This window comes from Carettochelys insculpta, chromosome 2 (genome assembly GCF_033958435.1).
Source record: "Carettochelys insculpta isolate YL-2023 chromosome 2, ASM3395843v1, whole genome shotgun sequence".
In the NCBI taxonomy this organism is placed as follows: domain Eukaryota; kingdom Metazoa; phylum Chordata; order Testudines; family Carettochelyidae; genus Carettochelys; species Carettochelys insculpta.
The window spans coordinates 121403765-121427297 of NC_134138.1; the positions used below are offsets into that span (position 1 = coordinate 121403765).

A 23533-nucleotide genomic window follows, 5' to 3' on the forward strand; every position below is an offset into this window, starting at 1 on the left:
AAAGTGCCGCTTTCCAACGCGCTGCTCGGCGCAGCTACACAAAGGTCCTTTTTGAATGGACCCCCATGTAGCCGCGCCAAGCTGAGCCGCATGCATTCGAAAGCGGCGCTTTTGAAACGCTGTGGCCAGCAGTATGCAAATGCTAATGAGGTGCTGAATATTCAATTCACTGCCTCATTAGTATTCTTTGATTTGGCCATTAGCATGGCCATTGTGAAGCTTTGGCCAAGTGTGGCCACCACCATGGTGTCCAATGGTACTATTTCGAAATAGGCAACATGTGTCTGGACATGCTATTTTAAAACAGCTGGGTGCTATTTCAAAATGCATTCTTTTGTATAGCTGTGTTATTTTGAAATAAGCTATTTCAGAATAGCTATTACTGAATGGATTATTTCAATGTAACACTGCTGTGTAGCTGTAGCCTAAGGGAGGTAAAATAGGAGGGATCCATGGGGATGTGGCAGGGGGTTCTATTCAACGTTCCCTCTAATTTTTTTCATCCATGGGCAGAATAAATGTTTGTTATGTGAACCAAGACCTGTGTGGTTGTGCCCACCAATAGAAACACAGGCTGCCAGCTGTGGGCACTCTGCTAATCAGCTGGGCGGCACCTGAATCTCTACTGGGCAGCGGCCCAAGTGTTCAGCTTACAGGGAACAGTGGTTCTATTCTCTGCATATGAAAACAGACCCACGGAAGAAGCTGTAATAAACTGGCTGCGGAAGCACAGAGCGGCCATGAATCACTATATAGTCTACAGTTACTTTAACAGTTTTAAAGAGGATAAAAGCAAACCCCTCATTAACTCAGTGTTGTGGATGAAATTCTTTACTTATAATGTTAGACTTTGCAAATCACACACGAGGGTGCACACACACTCAGACAGACTTAAAAACATTCCCAAGTGGTGCCAGGGCTTGTGAGGGCACCCCAGAAGAGAGTAAGATGTCGCAAATGTTGGCCTCTGAGATTGCTATATGTTTTGAGCAGAAAGGGTATGACTGGGATTGTGAAAGCTTTGCAGAGAAGGATTACAAGGAACCCTGAACAGTACAGGTTAAGTTGTTTAGATCGGGATACCAACCAACCCACCAACCAAATAAACAAACTAATTCCTGAGGGTGCTATCAAGGCACACAGCAATCTCAGAGATTATTTTGTGTTATTTATTGGTTTACTATCCCTAAGTAACACAGTGGCATCCATACCATTCAGGTCTCCTTACAGTCTGTTAAACACTGTTGGCTTCTGTGGGCTGCAGTTTTGATATCAAAGCTGTTACTGTTTAATATGGATGTGACAGAACTGATATATACGGCTATCAGAATTAATATACAGTGTTGCAGGGGCTGCTTTAAGTGATTGTTAACTGCAGTTATGCAGTTCAACCGCTAGATGACTCTGTGCAAACTGCAGGTTTCAGAAAGGGAGGTGGTCCCTGTGCAGTAACGGAGAAGGTTGTAAGTCAGCTGCTTTTGTGTATAGACAATTGCTGTTTTCTCTAAGAACTGTGACTCAAAGTACAACACTAATTTCTGAGATACAGTGTGCCAGCTTCCTTCTTGTGGTCATAGGGAAATACATTTTAAATCCCCTGTGACTGCAAGACAGAGATGCGGGAGTGAGCAGACTCCCCCTGTGAACAGCAGGTTTCAAAAACACTTCAGCTGTAAATGAAGCTGTTGAAGAGCTGCACTCAAAGGGCTTGTCTACACTTCCAGGAAGATCGATCCGGACAGGGTCCAGAGTTCAGTTTCATGCATCTGGGAAAGATGCATGAAATCGATCTGTCTGGGGTTGGCAGTCAACCCCTGTACTCCTCGCTATCATGAGGAGTCAGGGAGGTCAACAGGGGAAACGTCAACCTTCCTTAACGAAGACAGTCGACTTCCAATAAGTAGATTCTAGCTACACAATTGCCGTAGCTAGACGTGTGTATCTGAAATCAACTTTCAGGTCCAGTATAGACGTGGCCAAAGGGTGCAGCAGCCCATAGATCCTGTGGCTGACTTGTGCAAGTACTTCCCCACTCCAAGCCATAAATTCAGAGATGTAATTCTGAGCGGGTCTTTAGCATCAGGTTCTTCCACCACAGCGATCTGTAGGATGCTCAACCTGCAGGTCATCAAATACCGAGCTTCATTCCTTGGTTTTATCGAGAGCAACTCATGGCAGTGAATACACACTGCAGATAATGTGCACCAAGCTCATGTTTTGTAGGCCAGAGCCCACTGTCGTACATGCCGCTTGTGTCTAATCATTCATTGTTTGATACAAGCTATTTTTTCACATCTTTCAGGTGCTTTAAGCAGCTCTCAGAGTCACCTCTATGTGCCTGGTAAACTGGGCACCCTTTGGTTTCAGTACAGCAGTTGTACAATGGAGTTCCCCAAAAGCACAATACCAGACGCTAGGTCATGTCCCGAGGATCTCACCATAAATCAAGAGTGTAAATCTACGTGGTCTGGAGTTTCAAAACAACGGACCAAAATCACAGCTGTCATTTTTCTATGATTTTATCAGATTTTATGTTTTTTCTGTCTGAAAAGAGATAATATATATTTCAATATTATACTTAACATCTCACTGCACCGCTTCAAACTTCCCTTGCACAACTACTGCACAATTGTGTTTTTTGTGGCATCTTTTACACAAAGATCTCACATGTGGTTCAGAGTAGATTACAGAGCCATTATTTGGGAAAGCATTCCTATCCTGGACACCATTTAAACAAAAACAGGTGGACTTAAGTATGCACTTCAGTACTTTTCTGAATCAGGACCTAAAAGTCCAAGCTGCTAACAGATGTAGCTACCAACATAACCCATCTGCCTAACACAGAAGTGAAGGAAGGCAGCAGAGACTACATATTATGGGGAAAATAAGCTAGCCCAGGGAAATTAGAAACCTCTGGGCAGGTTTTATGAGGAAAAAAATTAACGTATACGGGGCAGGTTTGAGAGATGATTCTCACAAGGAATAAGAGTAAGAAAAGTTGCTCCAGATGATGGGGCCATGTGGGACATGTTTTTACTGTTTATTATAAAAAAGGAAAAGAAGGGAAATGAAAAAAAAAATCTAGTGGTTGCGGAGCAGGGAGAACAAACAGGATAACAAAGAAATGAAGACAGAATGGAAGAAGAAAATTAAAGGAAGACCCATAAAATGAGGATTTTAGAAATTGAAGGCATTGCAGTAGCACTTCAGACAATGACAGGTGAAATACAGAAGATTCAGGTGTTTGGTTTACACGTGTATCAAAAAAATTGGGAGTGAGAGGGGGTGTCTATCCAGTGTGTATCCATACTTTAGTCAAAAAAATCAGGCTGGACATCTCATGAGAACAGCTTCTTATGAGACTGTCACCTGCTTTCCATCATTTGGGAAACACCATAATAATACCTGTTTTGTTGTATATTTCTATTTTTGCTTTCAGTTCCAACTGAAATGTCAAAACAATGTGACGATAGCCAACAAAGAGGGAGGAATTACTTCTGATGATATAGGCGGTATAACAAGCACTAGGAGAAGAAATTTAAAGTGGTAGTAAACTAGATTGAATATGATGCAATGAGATCTATTAGGCTGGGTATATAATCTCTTAAAGAGTGTGTTTGAAACCCTTGCGTTTCTAGACATTGAAACTAGACAAGTAAAAACTCTTGAAAATAGACTGTTGGGTACAATCCTGTGTAATCCATAAATGAACTAGCTGAATTATTTTAAAATCGCACCTCCAACTTGCAATGAATTTATGAAAGCAGGAGGTGAAGAAAAGCAGGAAAATAAAGAAAACAAAAACAAATGAAAGGTTAATAACTAAAGGTCTGACACCTTCCATGCAAAAGTTCAGTTTGATCCAAGGTTTGGGTTCAGAACTATAAATTCAAGTTGTTTCTTATGTATCTTTGCCCATTACAATGACCCACAGCCCCAGTGAAATAAACAGGAAATAGTTATTTACAAACTGACTAAATACATACTTTTATTTGAGAATCAATCTACAAGTATAGACTGTAACCTCTTTAGGGCAAAACCCAATGAGGCCATAGTGAGCTGCCCACGCTTGCACACCAGATGAAAGGATGAAGCCCTTTCACCAATAAATCCCTCCTAAAATTCATCTTGCAACTCACCTTCCTTTTGGGGAAAATGAGATTAAAACCCTGCAAACCTGTGGATTTCTGTTTAGAGAATGTTTGCAGATTGTGGATTGGATGCAGATACAAAATTTGTATCCATGCAGGGCTCTAGTCATGTTTACTGATAAACAGCTAAATTTTACTACTGAAGCAGAGTTTCTCCCCATGTTAAACTATCTTGACATTATCAGAGTTCATAGGTAAATGGAAACTTCTGAGTCAAAGCTACATATATTACCAATGGAAGAAAAAGTATTGATATCACTCAGAGGTCATCTCCCACATATCTTTAGATGCTTATTCACTCAGCCCTGAGGACTGATTAGTCAAATTTAAATGTCTATCTTTTTTTATATACAGTACTAGATAAAAACAGCATCCAAGAACACAATACAACTCATGCTCCCTAGAGCAGCTGATACTCAATATGAGAAAATGCTTTAGCCCCAGTGTTTCTCAATTGATGTTTGGCGGAACTCTGGTGCTTCGTGAACAACTCACAGGTGAGCCGCAAGCATTTGGAAAAATATACTGGTAGTATATATTTTCTGTTATTAAATCCAGATACAATGTTACTTCCTCACTGCTATGATACCTGGTTAAAATTACTTAATTTTGATTTTGCTGTATATGTTACTGTTTGTGTTTGTGTGTGTGTGTTAGTTTTGAATTTCGTCTAACAAAGCATTTTTTGAAGAAAACGTTCATAGGTGTTCCACATAAAATATATCATTGTTTGGTGTTCTGTGGTCTCGAAAAGTTTAAGAAACACCATCCCACAATTTTATTACTGTTTTAGCCATCCCATGATTTCATTACTACTATTATTGTATAATAAGTGCCATTAGTGTATAAAGCAATATAAAGCAGAAGAGCTGTGCCACACCAGTAAACAGGTTCCCTGAACCCAAAAGGCTAGCACTATTAAAAGATGAGCTGGCACAATATAACACAATAAAATGCAGAAATGGAGTCATCAGAAAGGGAAATTTAATCTGTATTAAGTGGAAAGCAGTGGGATGTAGACACAAAGTTAGATAAGAATAACAGAAACAAAGGGCACATTTACTGAAAGAGTGATGCTTGGGAGCGTGGGGTTGCGGGATGCAGGATGGCAAGAGAGCTGATGTGAAGTGGCCGGGTGAGATATGGACATTATGGAGAGAGAGAGGAAAGCCACTGATCCAAGAGTGACAAGAAGGCTTGCCCAGAGCAGCATGACGAGAAAATCGAGGCAGTACCTGCACTCTCGGGAACAGTGGCTGGAAAGCAAAAGGCTGAGTTAGTAAAGTGAGAGAACTTGGGCACTGACTAGTCTCCTGGCTGGTAGAAAGGAGATGAGCAGAAGAATTCCAAGGATACGATATAAACCAAGAGATGTCACATTTCACAAGGGCAGACTGGTTTCTAGTGTGATTAGTCTTTGTTTTTCACTATTATTATTATTATTTAGTATTACTATTGTGATAGTGACAAGAGGCCCCAACTGGAGATCAGGGAGAGCTCTGTTGTGCTAGCTTAGGGGTCAGCAACCCCCAGCAGAGCACGCAAACCCATTTTAACCAGCACATAGTGGAGCTCAGCCCTGCCTTCCCTCCCCCTCTGCAGCATGGGAGGGGGCTGGAGCCCCTGTCGCGGCACAGGGCTGGGGCAGGGAGACTCAGCTGTGGAGGCTCACATCGAGGGGGAAAGCAGCTTCAGAAAACCTTGCACACTGCCTCTTCTGTAAACAGGGGTGTCCAGAAAAGGAACACATCCCTGCCTGATCTTGGGCTGGGAAGGTGGCATCACTAGAGCAGGGGGTGTTACTAATAAGCAGTGCTCACAGAGCTCTGGGGGCTTGTGCTACCAGGGTCCCCACTCTCCAGACAGGGAAACTGAGGCTTGCACACTTTTTCAGAAAAGCCAGGTTTACGACACAGCTTGCCTGGTACCTGGTCCTATGCTTAGCTGGCTCAGATGGAGGAAAACTTCCCAGAAAGGTAACTGCCATCCCTCCCTCCTGTAGAGAGGGGAATGCCCCCCCTCCTGCAACGGCCTATTCAGCTGTCCAGCCAAGTCTCCTCCAGTCAGCTGCCCCATGGCAGTGGGATGCCAGGTGGTCTTGCCTATGCAGCATCCACTGTGGCCACCCACCAGAGACCAGACTGAGACCTGCCCCCCTCATTTCACACATGGCTTTTCCAAAGAACTCAGTGAGGCAGAACAGCCACCTGCAATGGCATCTCTGTGCTGCCAGTGAGGTGTCTGGAGGTCCTACTGCCTACGGGCTGCCCAGTTCCTCCCCCTCAGCTCACTTGTCTCCAGCACATGCTAGCCCCACTCCCTCCTGCCACCAGCCACAGCTAAGAAGTAAAACTCTGCATCTTTTTATATTCATTAATGAAGCTGTTGTAAGTAGGACTATTAGCGACTTGAAAATGTATCACCAGCACTCAGCCTATACATAGAGGTCAAAAGGTCAAATTTCGGCACTCCGCCTCCGAAAGGTTGCTGACGTTTGGGCTAGCCATTGTACACATATCATGACATTTAATCGTAATTTGAGTATCAGATGAGACAGGATATTACAAGTGGATCCAACAGACAGACAGGGAAAGCACAAAATGATTCCTCCATGATAGAGTTGGGCCTGAAACAAAACTCACATATCAACAACTCTGAACTTTGAGGAAGCAAGGTTATGGATCCTAACCTTGTGACGGGCTTTTCATGTATCCCAAAACCAGAGAATCAGATCCAAAACCCAGCAAATTTTGGGAAGTTTGGATCCATATAGCAGCTTCTTCTTCTGCCTAGATCTATCTAAAACCCTAAAGCTGCGGCTACACTACACGGATCTCTCGAAAGATGATCTTCTGGAAGACCTCTTCTGAAAGATCTTCTTTTGAAAGAGCAGGTCCACACACACAAAAGCGGATCAAAAGATTGATTGGCTCATTTGATCAAGAGCGTCCACACCACTCCCGCTCTTTGGAAAGAATGAGCCAGGGATTGAAAAATCCAGTGCCATGAGGACCGCTCTTTCGAAAGAAGGGCCCATGGAGCATCTACACATGCTTTTTTCGAAAGAAGTTTTTGAAAGGAGGTGCATTTCCTGATCCAGGAGTGGAAGAGGGTTTCCGGAAGAAGAGATGCACTCTTTTGATTTCGTGTCTGAAGAGCACATTTTGTGTGTGGACGCTCTCTGTGTTCTTTTGAAAAAGGGCTTTATTTAGGCTTATTTGTTAGAAAGGTAATTTAAAAAAAATTTAAAACAAAACAAGCAAGAGTTCCCAATATTTATACACAAAGCTATGTGAAAGAATACCATGGAAAAGGCCTCTACAACACGTATTGATGAAACGTCACAAATTAAAAATTGCCATATTTCACTGCAACATTACATGGTAATTATTTTGCAACTCTGTTCATCACCAAGGGTCAAATTCTTCTGGCAGTCAGATCTTTGCAACTCCCTTTAGTGTAACTGTGGTGCACAAAGGTGTAATCCAGGGCAGAAGTTTAGAATTCGGCTGCTTCATGTATGTCAGGCAGCAAAGGGAGTGCTCCCAAGATAAGGGCTCCGCTGACACGTGCTGGACACAGTCACTGCATATTAGCTATGCTCAGGTTCCTGGAGGGCCACATGCTGCCTACAGAGCCAAAGTTCTGACTGAACAGATAGAAGACAGCGTCCTCCAGTCTTCTCCTCATCAGATAGTTTTATAATCAAGCAAACTCCACAGTAATGTATTCCTCCTCCACCACCCCATAGCCTTGCAGAAACAAGAACAGAAAGAAACAAAAATCCTGTGGCGTGAGAAGGAAACACTACACTTCGGCAACTCACACCGATGCCTGATCACATCTACCCGTGGATTTTTCAGCCCTAGAGAGATGCAAAGCGAAGTTGTGTATGAGTCACCTTTCACTTTCAGCAATGGTGGAATCATACCCAGTTTGCACATCCGATAGTGACATGGACAGAGCGCTTTACCTTTTACAACATGCTGAGGTATCGAAGCAGGAGGAGTAAAAAAATTATAGCCCTTGGCCTGCACAACCCTTAAAACCATCTGAGGCTAGCTCATTTAAGAAGGCCCATGCTGTTGCAATTATGTTGATTTTGTTGCGAGACTTTTCTGAATAATGTACAGCGTTACTTTCGAGATTTGCCATTGGAGCTAGCCTTTGCCAACACAAGGTCAGTTATCTTTCTGGTTTCTCTTTTTGACCCCAGAGAAGCACTGCTCTGTTGCTTCAGCATTCCAATGCTGACCAGGTATACAAGTAGCTTGCTGCAACTAGTAGGGTCAGTGCCCAGATTTGTAACAAAGGAACTGTACTTAGGGCAATAAAAGGGTAGGCTCAGTTTGAAGAGTGACATAAAAGCTTTATATATAAATTGGCGTTTGCCTCCTCTCCTCTCCTCCACCTACCACTTTCTTAAATCTTAAATCCTGACTGAAAATCAGTTTAAGACGGTGTTTTGAATAAGATTTTCAGTTAATGCAAATTGCAAACTATGTAATGTAAATTGCTATCTACCAGTCCAGTGAAATCTGCCACCAGCAGGCAGAAAGAACACAGGAAAGATTCTACAAGTAAATAGAAAAATCATCTGCATATCACTTGTACTTGATGTGGTTTACATAAAACAGACTTGCAGCAAACCCACTCGTAAAACGTTAGCTTTCCCTCTCTCCTTAAAGACTGGCTCATATTAACTATTCCCACATGGCACTATGCAGAGCCAGCCTAGACCAAACATCCCTTCTGACAGAAAAACACCCCTCTCTAGTATAGAAGCCATTAAGTCAATGTTTATGTAATGATCTGTTAGTGAAGCAAGCAAGCAGAACCAGGAATTCCAAAACTCAAGTCTCATTGGTATTATCATCTTATATGACTACAGCACATGCCAAGTTTGGGCATTTTAAATTACAAAGCCTATTATCAGACATTACTTTATCAGTATTCCACATAACTGCCTGACCGAGTGCTCTGATAAGAATGTCTAAAATGTGTGCTATGTTCTAGAACTGCAAACTCTTCAACTTCAATTCTGACTCAGCCATTTCAGTGAGCACAGCTTTCTCCACTCTTGCACTCCTTTCCACTGAATTAAGCCATGCCTACAAATCAACCAAGCCCCCGGGAGGGTCAGACAGCCTAGGCTCCTGCTTAAACCTGAACCTCTACAGGGGTGAGTAAACTTTTTATGCTGAAACCCAATTTTCATCCCTGCAGTGATCAGGGCCCCCCAACCTGTCCAATGTAATCCAAACCAAAGGAAATGGTAGTTATGTTCATCTGAAAACAAAACTTTCAGCACATTTAAGAAAATAAGTCTGTAGAATGTAAAAACTTTATCAATCAGTATATAGATGTAAATACACATGTAAAAAACAGTAACAGATTTCAACTTTTTTAATGAATTGGATGAGCTTGATACCCAGCAGATGATCATGCTGTGACTCCCTTAGGAAATTTCACATGCCCCTGCCCCTTTGCACACCCCTGTTCTACGCTGAAATTTTATAGCTCTACTATTCAAGCCAGCTAAGACAAGCCAACCATAGGTGTTTTATGTCCTTAATGATGGTAGATCATGCACCCCATCCTGTAATAAAGTTGTAAGTGCCAGCCTCCAACAATACAGCACAGGTATTTATCCATTCTAGGAATGGATATCCTAAGAACTATTTTTTTTTCTTTCTTTTTTTTTTTTTTTTTTTTTTTACAATGCAGTCAAAAAAACGATCTAAGTATCACACTGTGAGCTTGACTCTCCAGCAGTAATGCATCCTCTAAGTGAGAAAAATCAGGAATTCAAGCAACTAGAACACATTGGAAAAAGCAAACATTCTAGGATTTTTTATTCGCTTTGACGTTGCCAAGAGCCAGTCAGGGGAACAAAGCCAGACGCCAATTCCACCACACTACTACTCTCACCACAAATGATTTTGTTCTATTTTTTAATTTTAGTTTATTTTAATTAGAACAAAGCTCTTCTCTTATTTACTTTTGAACACTGGTTCCAGTATACACACTTATTTTCTTTTCAACAATGTTTTATAACAAACCTGCCTACTTCTTAATTCTCATGAGCACAATTAAAAATGGGAATATATTATAATACCAAATTATACCAACCATCCACCCTGGGTTTTATCATGTAACCCTAAATTACCAAAACAGTCATAATATTAACAATTTTTACATAGCACCAATCAAAGCAAAACATCTCCAATACCTCTCCACATTTTGTGCTAATCAGATAAAACCAACACTCAATCAGCTGCATTACAATAGAATAAGTTTTTTTCTACTATGGCTCTGATTCAAAAGAAGATGCTTTTGAGGTCTAAGAGTTAGGGTGAGAAAGAAGAAATCCAAGACAGATCACGAACAGGGGAATGGATTTTAAAGGAACTTGTTTTTTGTCTGTTTACAGCTTTATACCCACTCTTCCAATCATCCTCACTCTTCCCACACGATCAGGTGAATAAGGCAGGAGTCAGATGGCATTCCTATCCTGGTATATTCAGCTACCCACTTCAGCTATTCTCCAAGAACCGCAAAAAATTGGTCAAAGGTTTATGTACCTCCCCAACAAATGGGATTTTTACAAAATGAAAATGAGTCTCCAGGGCCATCTACTGCACCAATGCTGCCTTTAGAAGTTGCATCCATGCTTCACCCAAAAACAAGGCACCAAAGCTAACTAATACTGCATTAAAGACCTCCTGTATCTCTTTACCCATTCTTTTCCGTATAAGATTTCTCAGCACTGACAGGTTCTCACTTGGTCAAACTACAGCCTCTGTTAGTCTGGGGCAGAGGTGAGGAAGGGGGCTTTTAGAAGGCATATGGGTGCTTGTTCAGCATCTTCCCTAACACCGTGTGCTTCCCCTGCAAGTTTGCCAGGTCTCCTGAGACAGACTCTTGATATGCCATCTGGCAAATCTTCAGTAGCGGAGCCACTGTACTCACTGAAATACAGCTGAAGCAAGGTGCAAGATAATGATGGCTCAGTTCCCATGGCCTCTTTTTGAGCCAAAAAACTGCAGGAGTCTTAGAGATGAACACATGCTGTTTACGGCAACATCATACATGCTGAAGTTTACAGAACAACATTTTTCTATGTATGTTCTTTTTCAAAGGATACTCTTTCACTATGTTTGTCCTTTATCTAGTGTACAGAATCCCAAGTGCTTTGGCAGACAAAAGCCGTGTCTACACGTGCACGCTACTTCGAAGTAGCGGCACTAACTTCGAAATAGCGCCCGTCACAGCTACACGTGTCAGGTGCTATTTCGAAGTTAACTTCGACGTTAGGCGGCGAGACGTCGAAGCCGCTAACCCCATGAGGGGATAGGAATAGCGCCCTACTTCGACGTTCAACGTCGAAGTAGGGACCGTGTAGTCGTTACGCGTTCCGCAACGTCGAAATTGCGGAGTCCTCCATGGCGGCCATCAGCTGAGGGGTTGAGAGATGCTCTCTCTCCAGCCCCTGTGGGGCTCTATGGTCACCGTGTGCAGCAGCCCTTAGTCTGGGAGGGGCCCTTTAAGGGAGCGGCTTGCTGTTGAGTCCACCCTGTGACCCTGTCTGCAGCTGTTCCTGGCACCCTTATTTCGATGTGTGCTACTGTGGAGTATAGACGTTCCCTCGCAGTGCCTATTTCGATGTGGTGCTGCGCAACGTCGATGTTGAACGTCGACATTGCCAGCCCTGGAGGACGTGTAGACGTTATTCATCGAAATAGCCTATTTCGATGTCACTACGTCGAAATAAGCTATTTCGATGTAGCGTTCACGTGTAGACGTAGCCAAAGAGGGACACGGGAGCACTATATTAATTTATTGTACCTCACCAAATCAAAACACTAATCAGATGGACGAAGTGACTTGGAAATGGGAAAGTCCAAGAATGTCTGCATTAATTAAATCAGAATCAAAGCAATAACTGATCTAATAAAGACCACCTGCTTCCGTGAATTCAACACAAGGCACCAATGTTATGGTGGTGGACACAGGAGCTCACTCTCTGTTTGCAAACAAGATCGGGAATAGGGAGACGTCTTCCTAAGTCAAACCTCTGCAACTTGATGGGTGTCACTAGTTAACTGTAATGGGAATGGAGCTTGTACCTGTATTTACGCTGATATCTGTCTGCTCAGGGGGAGTTAAATCTCGCTGTAAGAGTTTGTAATAAAAGAAAAAACTCAGTTAAAAATTAGATGGATCTGAGATGTGAGGCACTCACCCAGTATCTGAGCACATGACTCCTCCATAAAAGCAGGGATGGGGAACCTATGGCCTGTGGCTTGCTTGGTTTGGTCCTTGAAGCTTGGGGCTTGCCCCACACTCTGGTATGCAGAGCCCATGCTGGCACTCCAGCCCCTGCTCCCCAACCCACCCCCCAAGGCTGGGTCACAAATACCAGCTCCCCACTGCGGGAGAGGGGAAGGAGAGGAGTACTGAGCCTCGCTGGCCCAATCAAGGCAAGCTGGGGCTGGATCAGGCCAACAGGCTCCGCCTTGTCAGGCTGGGAAGCAGCTCTGTGCATTGCCACTCCCCATCTCTCCAGCAATAGGAATGGCAGCGCTGGGAATCACCTGGAGGCTTTTTCACCATTGCTCCCATTGGCTGGAATTGCAGCCAATGAGAGTGGTGGGAGGAGGGGACGAGCCATGTGTGCCCCCGGGGGGGGTGGGGGGGACTTTGCAGGTAAGCATCCCACTCCCATCTGCCTCACACACTCGTCCTCCCGCTCAGGTCCTCCACTCCCAGCTAGCTCCTGGATCCCACCTTCCACCCAGACACCCCAACCCCAGCCTGCTCCCTACCTCCCACCCAGTCTGCTCCTGCATACTCTCTCCATCCCAGACTCTACACTCCAGCAACCCCCTCTGAGCACTAAACCCCTCATGTTTGTCTCCACCACAGAGGACTCCCAAAAATCTACTAGCTTCTCACTTTTGTGTGACCCCGAGAGACTGTTCTGTGGGTCAGTGGTCCCTGGGCCAAAATAGGTTCCCCACCCTGATATAAAGTATCTGTGCATACATGAGGAAGACACTTTGGTTAGGTTCAGTTCAACAGGAGTTTATTTTATTTTTAACAAAGCTGCCTAAAAGTCATTACTCAAAGCTAAACAGACCGAAAGGCCTATCCACTCCTCCAACTGTCACAAATATGAAGTGTAATGTGTTAGCTGCTGCAATCCTTTCCCTGCACTACATTTCCCCCTGTCAACTGTGCCTTACCGAGCATCCAACTCACATCCATCTCACACAAGATCGGTGTCACCTCCAGTTTGTTTTTGTAAATTATTTACATCAAAAATGCTGATTTGGAACATCAAGCAAATATAGTACATTTGCCAAAGAAGCAAATTGTTCACAGATTAAAGTTTAAAGCACAATTTTTGGTGGCCTGCTTCTTTGAGGTTTCCCCTTCATATTGTTTCTCACAGATCATCTCTGTTCACAAATTTCTACTTGGCAAGACAGCCAGCATCCTATACTTCAGTCCAGACATACTGATTTTGCCTGCCAGGCCTGCATGACATCATTTTTATTGGCCTTACTTTTTAAAAATTCTTTAGCAAAGTTTACTGTTGAATGATGACTGGAATCTACACTGCGGTGAAAGAAAAAAAAATTACTTGTGCCCCCTCAGTTCAATGTGAAGGATAACCAGCCTGGCAGCTAATGGGCTGCCTATAAGGTCCTCTTCCATTCTCATACAAAAATAAAATTGAACAGACCTTTTTATCGCCACTGATTGCAGTAAACTTGATTTGTGGCAGTACAAAGAGTAGCTTTATTATTTAAAGAGTAGCTTGGAGAATCCATTAGAGCCAAATGCAAGACTACATCTCCTTAGGTTACATTGATCTGTCTCTAGCTTCCAACGTGCTCACAGGGAAAGAAGCCAAGAGCAAGCCTGGTAACTTGCTTCTTCATCATTTCCTCTTGACCTCTGTGCCATCAGACACATTTGAAACATTTGTCAGTGTCCATAACTCCGAACACCAAGGCTGATTAACAGCCAGGAACATGACACTCAGAAGAAACAGATACCACCAATAACTTTGAGATCTTCTAATGTCTGTACCCAGCACATACAAGATCTGGCCAGCACACCTTGCAGGCAGCAAATAAATCTGTAACAGGCATGAATGAGCATGTTATTCTCAATGGAATAGTATTTCTACTAGCAAGACTCACTAGTCCATGATCTCTCGTAACCAGCACACCGGTGACATCAACCTCTCCTTTTGGATGCCAGCCCAGCACAAGAAAAGAAGAAAATTCTCTTAGGAGAGAGCTTAACTTATATTCCCTTCTTGCCACAGCTTTTACAGTAGCACTGGCATGTTGCTAGGTACTACTAGCATCATTGCGAGCACAGGGAAATACATCACCAAGACAGATGCACAAATGCGGCAGCACTACAACAGTTGTCTTCCTAGGCTGGCACGAGGTACATGACCAGGATAACTAGACAAGATGACGAATGGAGACCAAACTTGTACCTGAGCAGCTGAGGCAGCCAGGCTTTGTCCTGCTAAGCACCATATGCAATTCACATAAACTGGAGCATTTCAATGCACTGGTGTGGTGTGCAGAGGCTAAAGCTGAGCTAATGCTCGGTCTTGGTCTGAGCAGAGGGCCTCTTGTGTCAAGGTACATTGCATATAGTAAGGCCTGGAGCCTCTACAGAACACACCATCATATGAAAAATGAGAGCAAGCACGGGCTACATAGTCACATTTCACGCACTGGCAGACCATTCTACAACCCCCAACACACTGTAACAATTAACAAACTAACGTTCCTTCCCTTGCTGGCCTGATCCAGTGTACTGTCTACCACTACCTGCCCTCCTGAAAGAAAAGTCATTAAACGAGACTGACAGCCAAAAGCTAAAATAAGTGCCAAAAATATGTGTATGCTCAGGAAAAAGCTGTCCTCACTACTAACATGGAAGTCCTATACTTACAGCCATTTGCTTGGAGGACAAGGAAGAAAAGGCATCAGAAAGCAAGAAACCAGAACGTCCCTTAGTTAAGAGGAAAGACCAGTATTCTTGCACGGCTTTTTGTGCTCTGCAGAGGAAGTTTTACAATGCTGACAACCAGTAGCAACATGTAGCGCCCCCAGGAGCCATACCTGCCTATCAAAGGCTTGGATGTTAGCCCTGGAGAAATTACAACTTCTCAGTTCTTTGGAAGCTATATAGGCCAAGAAGAAAGCAAGGGAAAGGAATAAATGATCTAACTTAAAATTACTTTAATACCGGGATTGTAAACTGCAATCCATGAATACGCCTGGGGGGGAGGAGGAGGGGATCTCAATTTAGAAAGGCAACATCACATCCCTGAATTATGAGACTCAACCAACTAGTACGGCTGCCACCCTTTCACTGAAGTGGTAGACAACGAGTGGAAAGTGGCAGGGAGGCAGACGAGCAATTGAGATACTGAAGAAAGAACGACAGCAGCACAGCATGAAAATAAAGCAGGAAGCAGAAGGAAAGGTAGGAAATTGGGACCGTAGGCAGCAGCAGACAGGAGAAAGGGAGTCTGCAGAAGCAGCAGATGAGTTGAGGGAGATGGTGCAGGTATGAATCCAGGTATCTGAGTTCTGCCGAGTCAAATGAGTGCTGGGTATTAATAACCTCTTTGGAACCCTTAGATGGACTCACCACCTCATAAGTCATAACAGCCATTTATTTGACCAAAGGTACATTAGCTGTTCCGTACTTCTGAAGATTTGATTTTAAGCCAATATTTACCAGCTGAAGACCTGTCAATACTAAGGCTGGCTGTTGCAGATATCTTTATGCCAAAAAAAGCCCAGTAATTTCAACTTCCTCTCCTAACTGTCCATTTTGAGCTGTCCATTGAAAGCAGGTGTTGTAAATTAAAAGCCAGGAAATAGGACTTTCTGAATGAACGTTTATTTGGTGAGAAATATTCCTGATTTTTGGCAGAGAAATGTCAGAAACCTGAAGACCAATGTATAGCATGCTTATAGAGTGCAATTGCTATTTAAAGGGAAGCTGCAGCTGTCTGTAGCTCTTGATCAAGAATAAAGCCTGGGAATAAATTACTGCTGTTTCAACGAGACAATTTTCAAATGATGGCAGTTCCTGCTTTTTACTCTATCCCTATAAATACAAAATGGCACGTACAGGGCGCTTGCTTGCAAGGACGCAAACATGCAGCTCTCTCTCTTTGTTGCAAACCCAGTAAAGTCCATGTAAAGCCCTACAGAGGTTAGTATACCGATGCAAAGAAGCTGAGAAACAAGCACATTCAAAACGTTAAACAGGGTGTGAAAACTCTCCATCGACATTCCCAGTTGGTCACGCTCACTGCTCTCAGAGAACACAACTGTGCATCTTTACCAACAAAGCAGCAATGAAGTCTTGAGGACCAAGCAGCACTCAAAGTACCACTAAGCCAGGCCCGTCAGCACATCCCTTTCATCATTTACTTATGCTTCTGGTTTAACACTCCTCTCCAGGGAGCTGCTGCCTCCACACGAGTCGGAGGCTGAGGTGACGCTTCAGGGAAAGGGTGTGCCTAGACTACAGTCATCCCTGCCAGCCAAGTCAGGAAGGAGCACTGACATCATCCCCATAAGGAGCTGCTCACAGTCAGCCTGCACCACAAGTTAATGTGCCAGAAAAAACAGCCTACAGTGACGAGTAAGGGGGAAGTATTGATAAGGCAGGAACAGGGTAAAGAGAGTAGTGAGGGGGTAAGGAGCAGGGAAAGGACAATAAAATACTGAAAATAAAGCAGAACTGGGTCTAAACATTAGGGTAAAGTCCTAGGATTCTTAATCAGACTGACCCAGTCCTCACTCAGACAAAGCCGCACAGAAACCAAGCCTTTACAGGCGTGTTACAGCAAAGCGGCAGGGAGCTTTAGTGGTCTGCCACCTGTAGTTTGCTCCCAGTAAAAGCTAAACACAGGGCATGTCTACTCAGCAATAAAACCCCCAATGGGCCCACATCAACTCACTCAGGCTCACAGGCTACAAAGCTGTTTAATTCTGGTGTAAGCATTTGGGCCCGGACTAGGCTCTGGGACCCACTCGCCAGCTTGTGTGTGCAAGTCTTCATTGCAGTTAAACAGACCCATAGACTGACTCAGCTGACATGGGCCAGCTGTAGGGCAGGTAATTACCTGCAGCGTAGACAGAACCTTGCAGACCAAATGAGGATGTTTAACTTACTAAGATACAGATGACTTGGACATTTCTTTTCCAGTCCCCACAAACCACGCCAGAGGTTTTAGCTCAAGTGCAAATATGTAAAGACATACTTTTGGCATGTTTTACTCGAATCCACCAGATGTGGGATTTCATAATTTTTATTATTGAAACATACTCAATTTTGAAAAAGTCCAAGCATTCCCTATGAAATAAAAACTATGTATCCATTCTGGAAGAAAATACTGCTTGCTGTATGTTCTGAACAAGGTTTTTAAAAGGTAACATCAAATACTGGTATTGTCAAAGTTTACTCTCAGACAAGAATATGAATTATTCCTGGACCCATTAGAACAATGCACAAAACATAAAGTTATATATAAACATTCAAATGTATTTTCACATATATTGCACCATCACAACCCAGCAAACAATCACCGAACACTGGGAACCTCAGATCATTTGCAAAGTTCTCTTCTAGATGTCCTCATGGGAATATTCCCATTTATTAATAATTGCAGAAGCATAAGACCAATTTATCTTTTTACAGTGGTCAACAGCAGATGCTTCAGAGGGGAAAAATGCAGAACAGGGCAATTTTGAATGATCCTTTCCTGTCACCCAGTTCCAGGTCCTGGCAGTCAGGGATTTAGGGACACCTACAGGATGGAGTTGCATCACTGACTGTCTTGGCCAATAGCCACAGATGGACCCATCACCCAAGAACTAATGATTTTTTTAACTTAGTTATATGTTTCGCTTTCACAACAATCCTTGGCAGCAAATTCCACAGGATGTCTGTGCATTGTATGAAGTACCTCATTATACTATTTAAAAAAAAAAACCTGCTGCCTATTAACTTCATTGACTGTCCCCTCATTCTTATGTATTATGAAGGAGTAAATAACACTTCCCTATGCACTTTCTCCACACCATTCATGCTTTTATAGACCTCTAGCATATTCCCCACTTATTATCTCTGTTCTAACGTGAACAGACTCATCCTTTTCAATCTCTCCTCAGGTAGAAGCTCTTCGATTCATCTAAGATTTTTATTTTATTTGACGTTATGCTTTCTTTCACATACAGTGCTGCTCCCCCACCAGTACAATCTAATCTGTCATTTCCATATATTTTGTACCCTCATATTAACATGTCCAATTGGTTATCCTCATTCCACTTAGCTTCCAACATGCTTATTATGTCAATATCTTCATTTAATATCACCTCATTATTTATATTTCTAGCATCTATATATAAGCCATTTATCCTTATTCTGTGTCTTGCCTTCATGTGTTTTATTTAAATGGGACTCTTACCCTTATCTGTTTCTCACTAGCTTCTACTAGTGCTTTACCAACTTCTTTCCCATCCTACTGACTATGATATGTAGTCACCTCCTTGAATAAATTCATCCCTAAGGGATGTCTCCATCTGAACCATGTGCTCCTCCATACCCATCAGCTCTCTCCCAACCATTACGTTTAAAAAATTCTCTACAAACTTTTTATTTCTCTGTGCCAGCAATCTGGTTCTGCTTTGGCTGAGATAGAGACAATCCTTCCTGTAAAGCAGGCGTGGAAACCTTTTTTGGGCTGGGGCCCACTGACCCACAGGAAAATTAGTCAGGGACTCACACATAAGTGAGAAGCCAAAAGGAAAAAGCACAAGTAAGGAGGAGGGGGGAAAAAAAAACGCTCACAGATGTGACCCCCAGGTGAGAAGTACCAAAAAAAAGAAACCCAACACTCACCTCACTGCCCTGAGACTCAGAGCTTCCCAGGACTGGATTAACTCTTCAGAGGGTGCAGAGCTAGTAGATTTTGTGGAGGAGGGGGCTGAAGGTGGGTGTCAGAGATCTGGGCGAGAGATGGGATACAGGAGCATGCTGAGGGTGAGGGTCAGGGTGTGGGGTTTGGCCAGGACGGACCAGGAGATTGGGGAGTAAAGCTGGTATAGCTCCTGGGAGAGCAGAGCTGGCTCTGAGCCACCCTTTGCTTGCAGGCACCATGCTCCACCACTCCCACTGGCCGCCATGCCGAGTGAGTGGGAGTGATGGGGAAGAGCCAGCGAGTGAGCAAAGGGTCAGAGCTTCGATGTGTTGTCCCCACCAAGGGGGAAAGGCAGCATGGGTAGCGGCTTCCTCCCTCGTGCCAGGCAGAGCATGCAGGCTCCTCCTCCCTGCTGTATAGGCTCCTTCTTTCTCAGGAGGTTCCCTTCCTCCCTACATCACTGTCTCATCTACACATGGAGCCTGCAGGGTCTTAACTGACTGGCTGTTCTTCCCCTTGAAGAGCACATTTACACATGATTCTGGTTAATGTGGATGGATATTTGTGCGTTGAGGGAAGAAAAGAATTTATATGGGAGCTATTTTTAAAATCACATTAAATACAATATAATGTCCTGCTCAAAATACTGCATTATTTAGTGTAAGTTCAGAAAGGCACCCCGTGTTTGTGCTCCCCTAATACGATCATGGCCAAGCCATATAAATGATGTCTGTGTGGGTGTGAAACTCCTGAACTGAGGTCTCAGGAAATGAACTTTAGCCCTAAGCACTTTTTAATTTTAAATCTCCCAAATAATAAACAGACTTTAGCCATTTAGCTAGTCAACAGATAGCGTCACTAAATGGCACCACTCTCAGGAAAAAGTAACACAAAGTAACCTTCTCTGTTTAGGTGCATTCTCTCTACCTTGACATGAAGTGTAATGTCTGCACTAGTAACCCTAATCCAAATTTCCTTTGATGTCGATGGAGTTACAGGTGCTCAGCAACCTCAGAGAATCTGGGCCCCAATCAAACAGCAAAATACTGAAATGGACAGAATTAAAAAAACACTGTACTGCAGTTAACAACTCACAGCATTCACTGTGTTCTTCTACAGGGAGTCCTGGATTATCCTTTACCATAAAGATTTTTCAGAAGCCGCCTGATTGCTTGAAGGTCCCCAGTGCCTTCTCTCTTTCAAATAATGTAAGAAACACCTTTAAAAAAACAAAAAGTAAAACTGGTGAGGAAGAGAGAGAAAAGAATCCAGACAATTGCCTAACAAACGAACAGCTCATTTCTATAGCTCACTGAACCAAATGCATTTTAATGAGCTGCTGATATGGAGAATTCACTACAGAAGGTGCATCAAACACTGATCCATAATGTGGAGAACCCCTCTTGTCACCAACAATTAAAGCATAGAGCAATTATTCCATAAACTGTTTGATGCTGATACTAACACATAATTAAAACAATTTCAGGATTTTTTGTTACCATGATGAGAGGGGAAAAAAATTATTCCGGCTTGTTGTTTCATAGAGATGCATAAATTAGGCCATAACTGAATCCACACTGGTGGATTTTTAGGTTCCACAGAATCCCATCACCGGGGACCTTGGAGCTGTTAAGGTCCATCCCCACCAATGCTGCTGCAGGATCAGGACCATTATTTGGATTGTATGATATGGCTACATCATAATATTCTATTTGTAGCAGAAAACAGGCCACATATGTTTGTTGTGCTGTGAAATTTTCCACTTGGATGTCATCCAGACCCATCCCAAAAGAATAATATTCTTACACACACACTACGAAGTGCCATACTGCAGCAGTACTTAGGGAGTTTTAAAACCAAAAACATACACACACCAAACCTGTGCTTCCATCTCACAAAGTTTTCTCCATACCTGAATTTTTGGATATATATATTTTTCTTTTTATGTATGACCAGATCCAGGAATCTCTCTTCCTAGGCCGGCTATGACTAACTTTTCTGACCTACTGTACCCTTGAGATGCATACTTGAGGTTAAGGAACTTGCATAAATGGGTTTGGAGAATATGAGAAACATGCCATTTTAAGTGCCAAACTAGGGTTTCACCTCTAGGTCATGCCAAGTCCTTTTTCCAGCTGTAAGTTATGCACACAGAATACAAGTGGAAGATTGTACTACAGACCCACATATATTTGCTAGCAGCTTCTGGTGGGCTAAGAGACTTTTTGCACTTCCCAAGACCAGTCAGGGCTCAGACTTTTTACGAGGGGTCCAGCAACCCACCAGTCTGCAGTCCCAAAGAGGACATTGAAAATATGCTTATTGTCAGCAGAAATTTCCTGAACTCTCCTTCCATATATTAAAGAATTAGGTGCCCACCTCCGACCACAGATCCATCTACCTCATCCTAGCTTCATTTTCTGACACGAAATTGTTCACGTCTCCTGTCTCTTGAAATAGGTGTCTTTAAATAGTTCACATTTCATGAATCTAGACACTGTGCTGACTCGCATACTATAAATACTATAGCTAGGCAGACAGATGGACAGTCAAATTACACTACTTCTCACTAATCTTTAACACAGAACATGGACCTACAAAATGCAAAAGAGCTACCAACCAATATTTAATATTTCTGAAAAAATTAAACAGTTCCCATTAATTTTAATAAGAATTAGAATTTCTTCTCTCCCCAAGTTACTAACACCATAAAAGAGATGGATCCTGGCCCCAGCCCTGGATCCAAACAGCATCACATTGCAAGAGTATCTGAAGTCCAAAGGAAAATGCAGATTCAAATTACCTAAATGTCTTCACCATTATAAGCCAATCCTAAACCCCGTATTTAGCAAGCCCCTGGTATGAAGGGAGATTTCAGTACAGAATGTGCATCAAATGATAATCTAGATGATCTAGCTCTGGACTTCCTGTTATCAGCACAGATCCCAATTCCTATCTGGAACTTCACTCCATCTCTTCTTCATGCACTATTAGGTTTCTCCTACTATTGTTCAGTTGACCTTTGAATACAATTTCAGGTTATGCCATTATCTCCCACTGCACCCTTGCCAATAAGCTACACATCGGATCTGAAGCCCCCTGTAGTCACTTGAAGTCTTCCCATTGACATCAATGGGACTTGAGCCATTTTATTTAGCCAGTCACCCGCACAGAGTCATGGACAAAACCAAACTGATGGCTCCTAAATATGCAGCAACACGACAAAGTGTGTGGTATGTGTTACTGGCTCCCGGTTAGTAGCTGTCTCTGTTAAGCCAAGTGTATTGGCCTCTGAACGTTTCCAAACTTTTGCATGGTTAAAGGTTTATAGGCTACATAGTACAAATAGCCTTGAGACCATGTAGGTAGGGTTTTTGCCACAGGGAAGCACAGTGCCTTCCCAAATACTGAAGTACTCATCCTTTAGTTGGTGCAGCCTATTAATCACCATGCACACTCAACTGTCTTCTCCCATTCAGTGGAATCACACAACCGAGTGGCTGTTAGCAGGGCATACAAGAGCACAGGGATGCTCCGGATGTAGTCTTCCATCCTCCACACAGTCACATTAAGGTTGCTCACATTCTGTGATGAACAACCGAGGGCTGGTCTCATTCAGAGTAACTCCACCGAAAAAAGGGCAAAAACTGAAGTCTAAGAGTAAATGGGATAAGAACATGGCCCAAAAATACTAGAGATGCATAATAAAGCCTGTGATGTGAGTGCCTACTTTTCTGTCTTACTGAACACAGGGGAGATTATTTGGGAAGCACTGCTGGTATCTTTTGCAGTACCATCTACACTGCAAAAGAAATCAAGTTAGCAGAGTAACCTACAAGCTATTCATATTCTGAAACAATCATAGCATGGCTTCAATTTGTGACATAGACTAAGTCTTAACTGTTTCATAACCAAGTACAAACTAGTAGCTCCATAGCTAGGACAAAGTTTTGGATGTGCCAGGTATTGCCCTGGTTACAGTGTATATTTAGAGTCACTACTTCCCTACAAACAGCAAGTGACTGAAGAAAGAGAAGTTACTCACCTGTAGTAACGATGGTTCTTCGAGATGCGTCCCCGTGGGTGCTCCACAATAGGTGTCGGGCTCGCCCGGCGCTGCGGATCAGAAATCTTCCAGCAGTTTCTCCTGGATCGCGCATGCGCTGGCGCGCGCCGCCCCCCTGCACACCCCCAGCTGCGTGCGCGATCTGGTCCCCGCCAGTTCCTTGACCAATCGCCTCGGATGCTCCTGAAAAACACTAGACAGAGATCCGAAGCGGGGAGGATGGGCGGGTGGTGGAGCACCCACGGGGACACATCTCGAAGAACCATCGTTACTACAGAAGAGTAACTTCTTTTTCTTCTTCGAGTGGTCCCCGTGGGTGCTCCACAATAGGTG

At 43.3% G+C, this 23533-nt stretch overlaps 1 protein-coding gene across 8 annotated transcripts in view; it reads right to left on the reverse strand.

The window, feature by feature from the left end:
• ATXN1 (ataxin 1) overlaps nucleotides 1-23533 on the reverse strand; it is a 321463-nt gene that overhangs the window by 102571 nt on the left and 195359 nt on the right. For 7 of the 8 annotated variants that reach the window (XM_074987648.1, XM_074987645.1, XM_074987641.1 and 4 more), the window contains one exon: nucleotides 20230-20353. The exons of the other annotated variant lie outside the window; for it this stretch is intronic. The gene's annotated coding sequence lies outside the window, so the exon portion shown is untranslated. The remainder of the gene's footprint in view (nucleotides 1-20229; nucleotides 20354-23533) is intronic. 8 annotated transcript variants of the gene reach the window in all.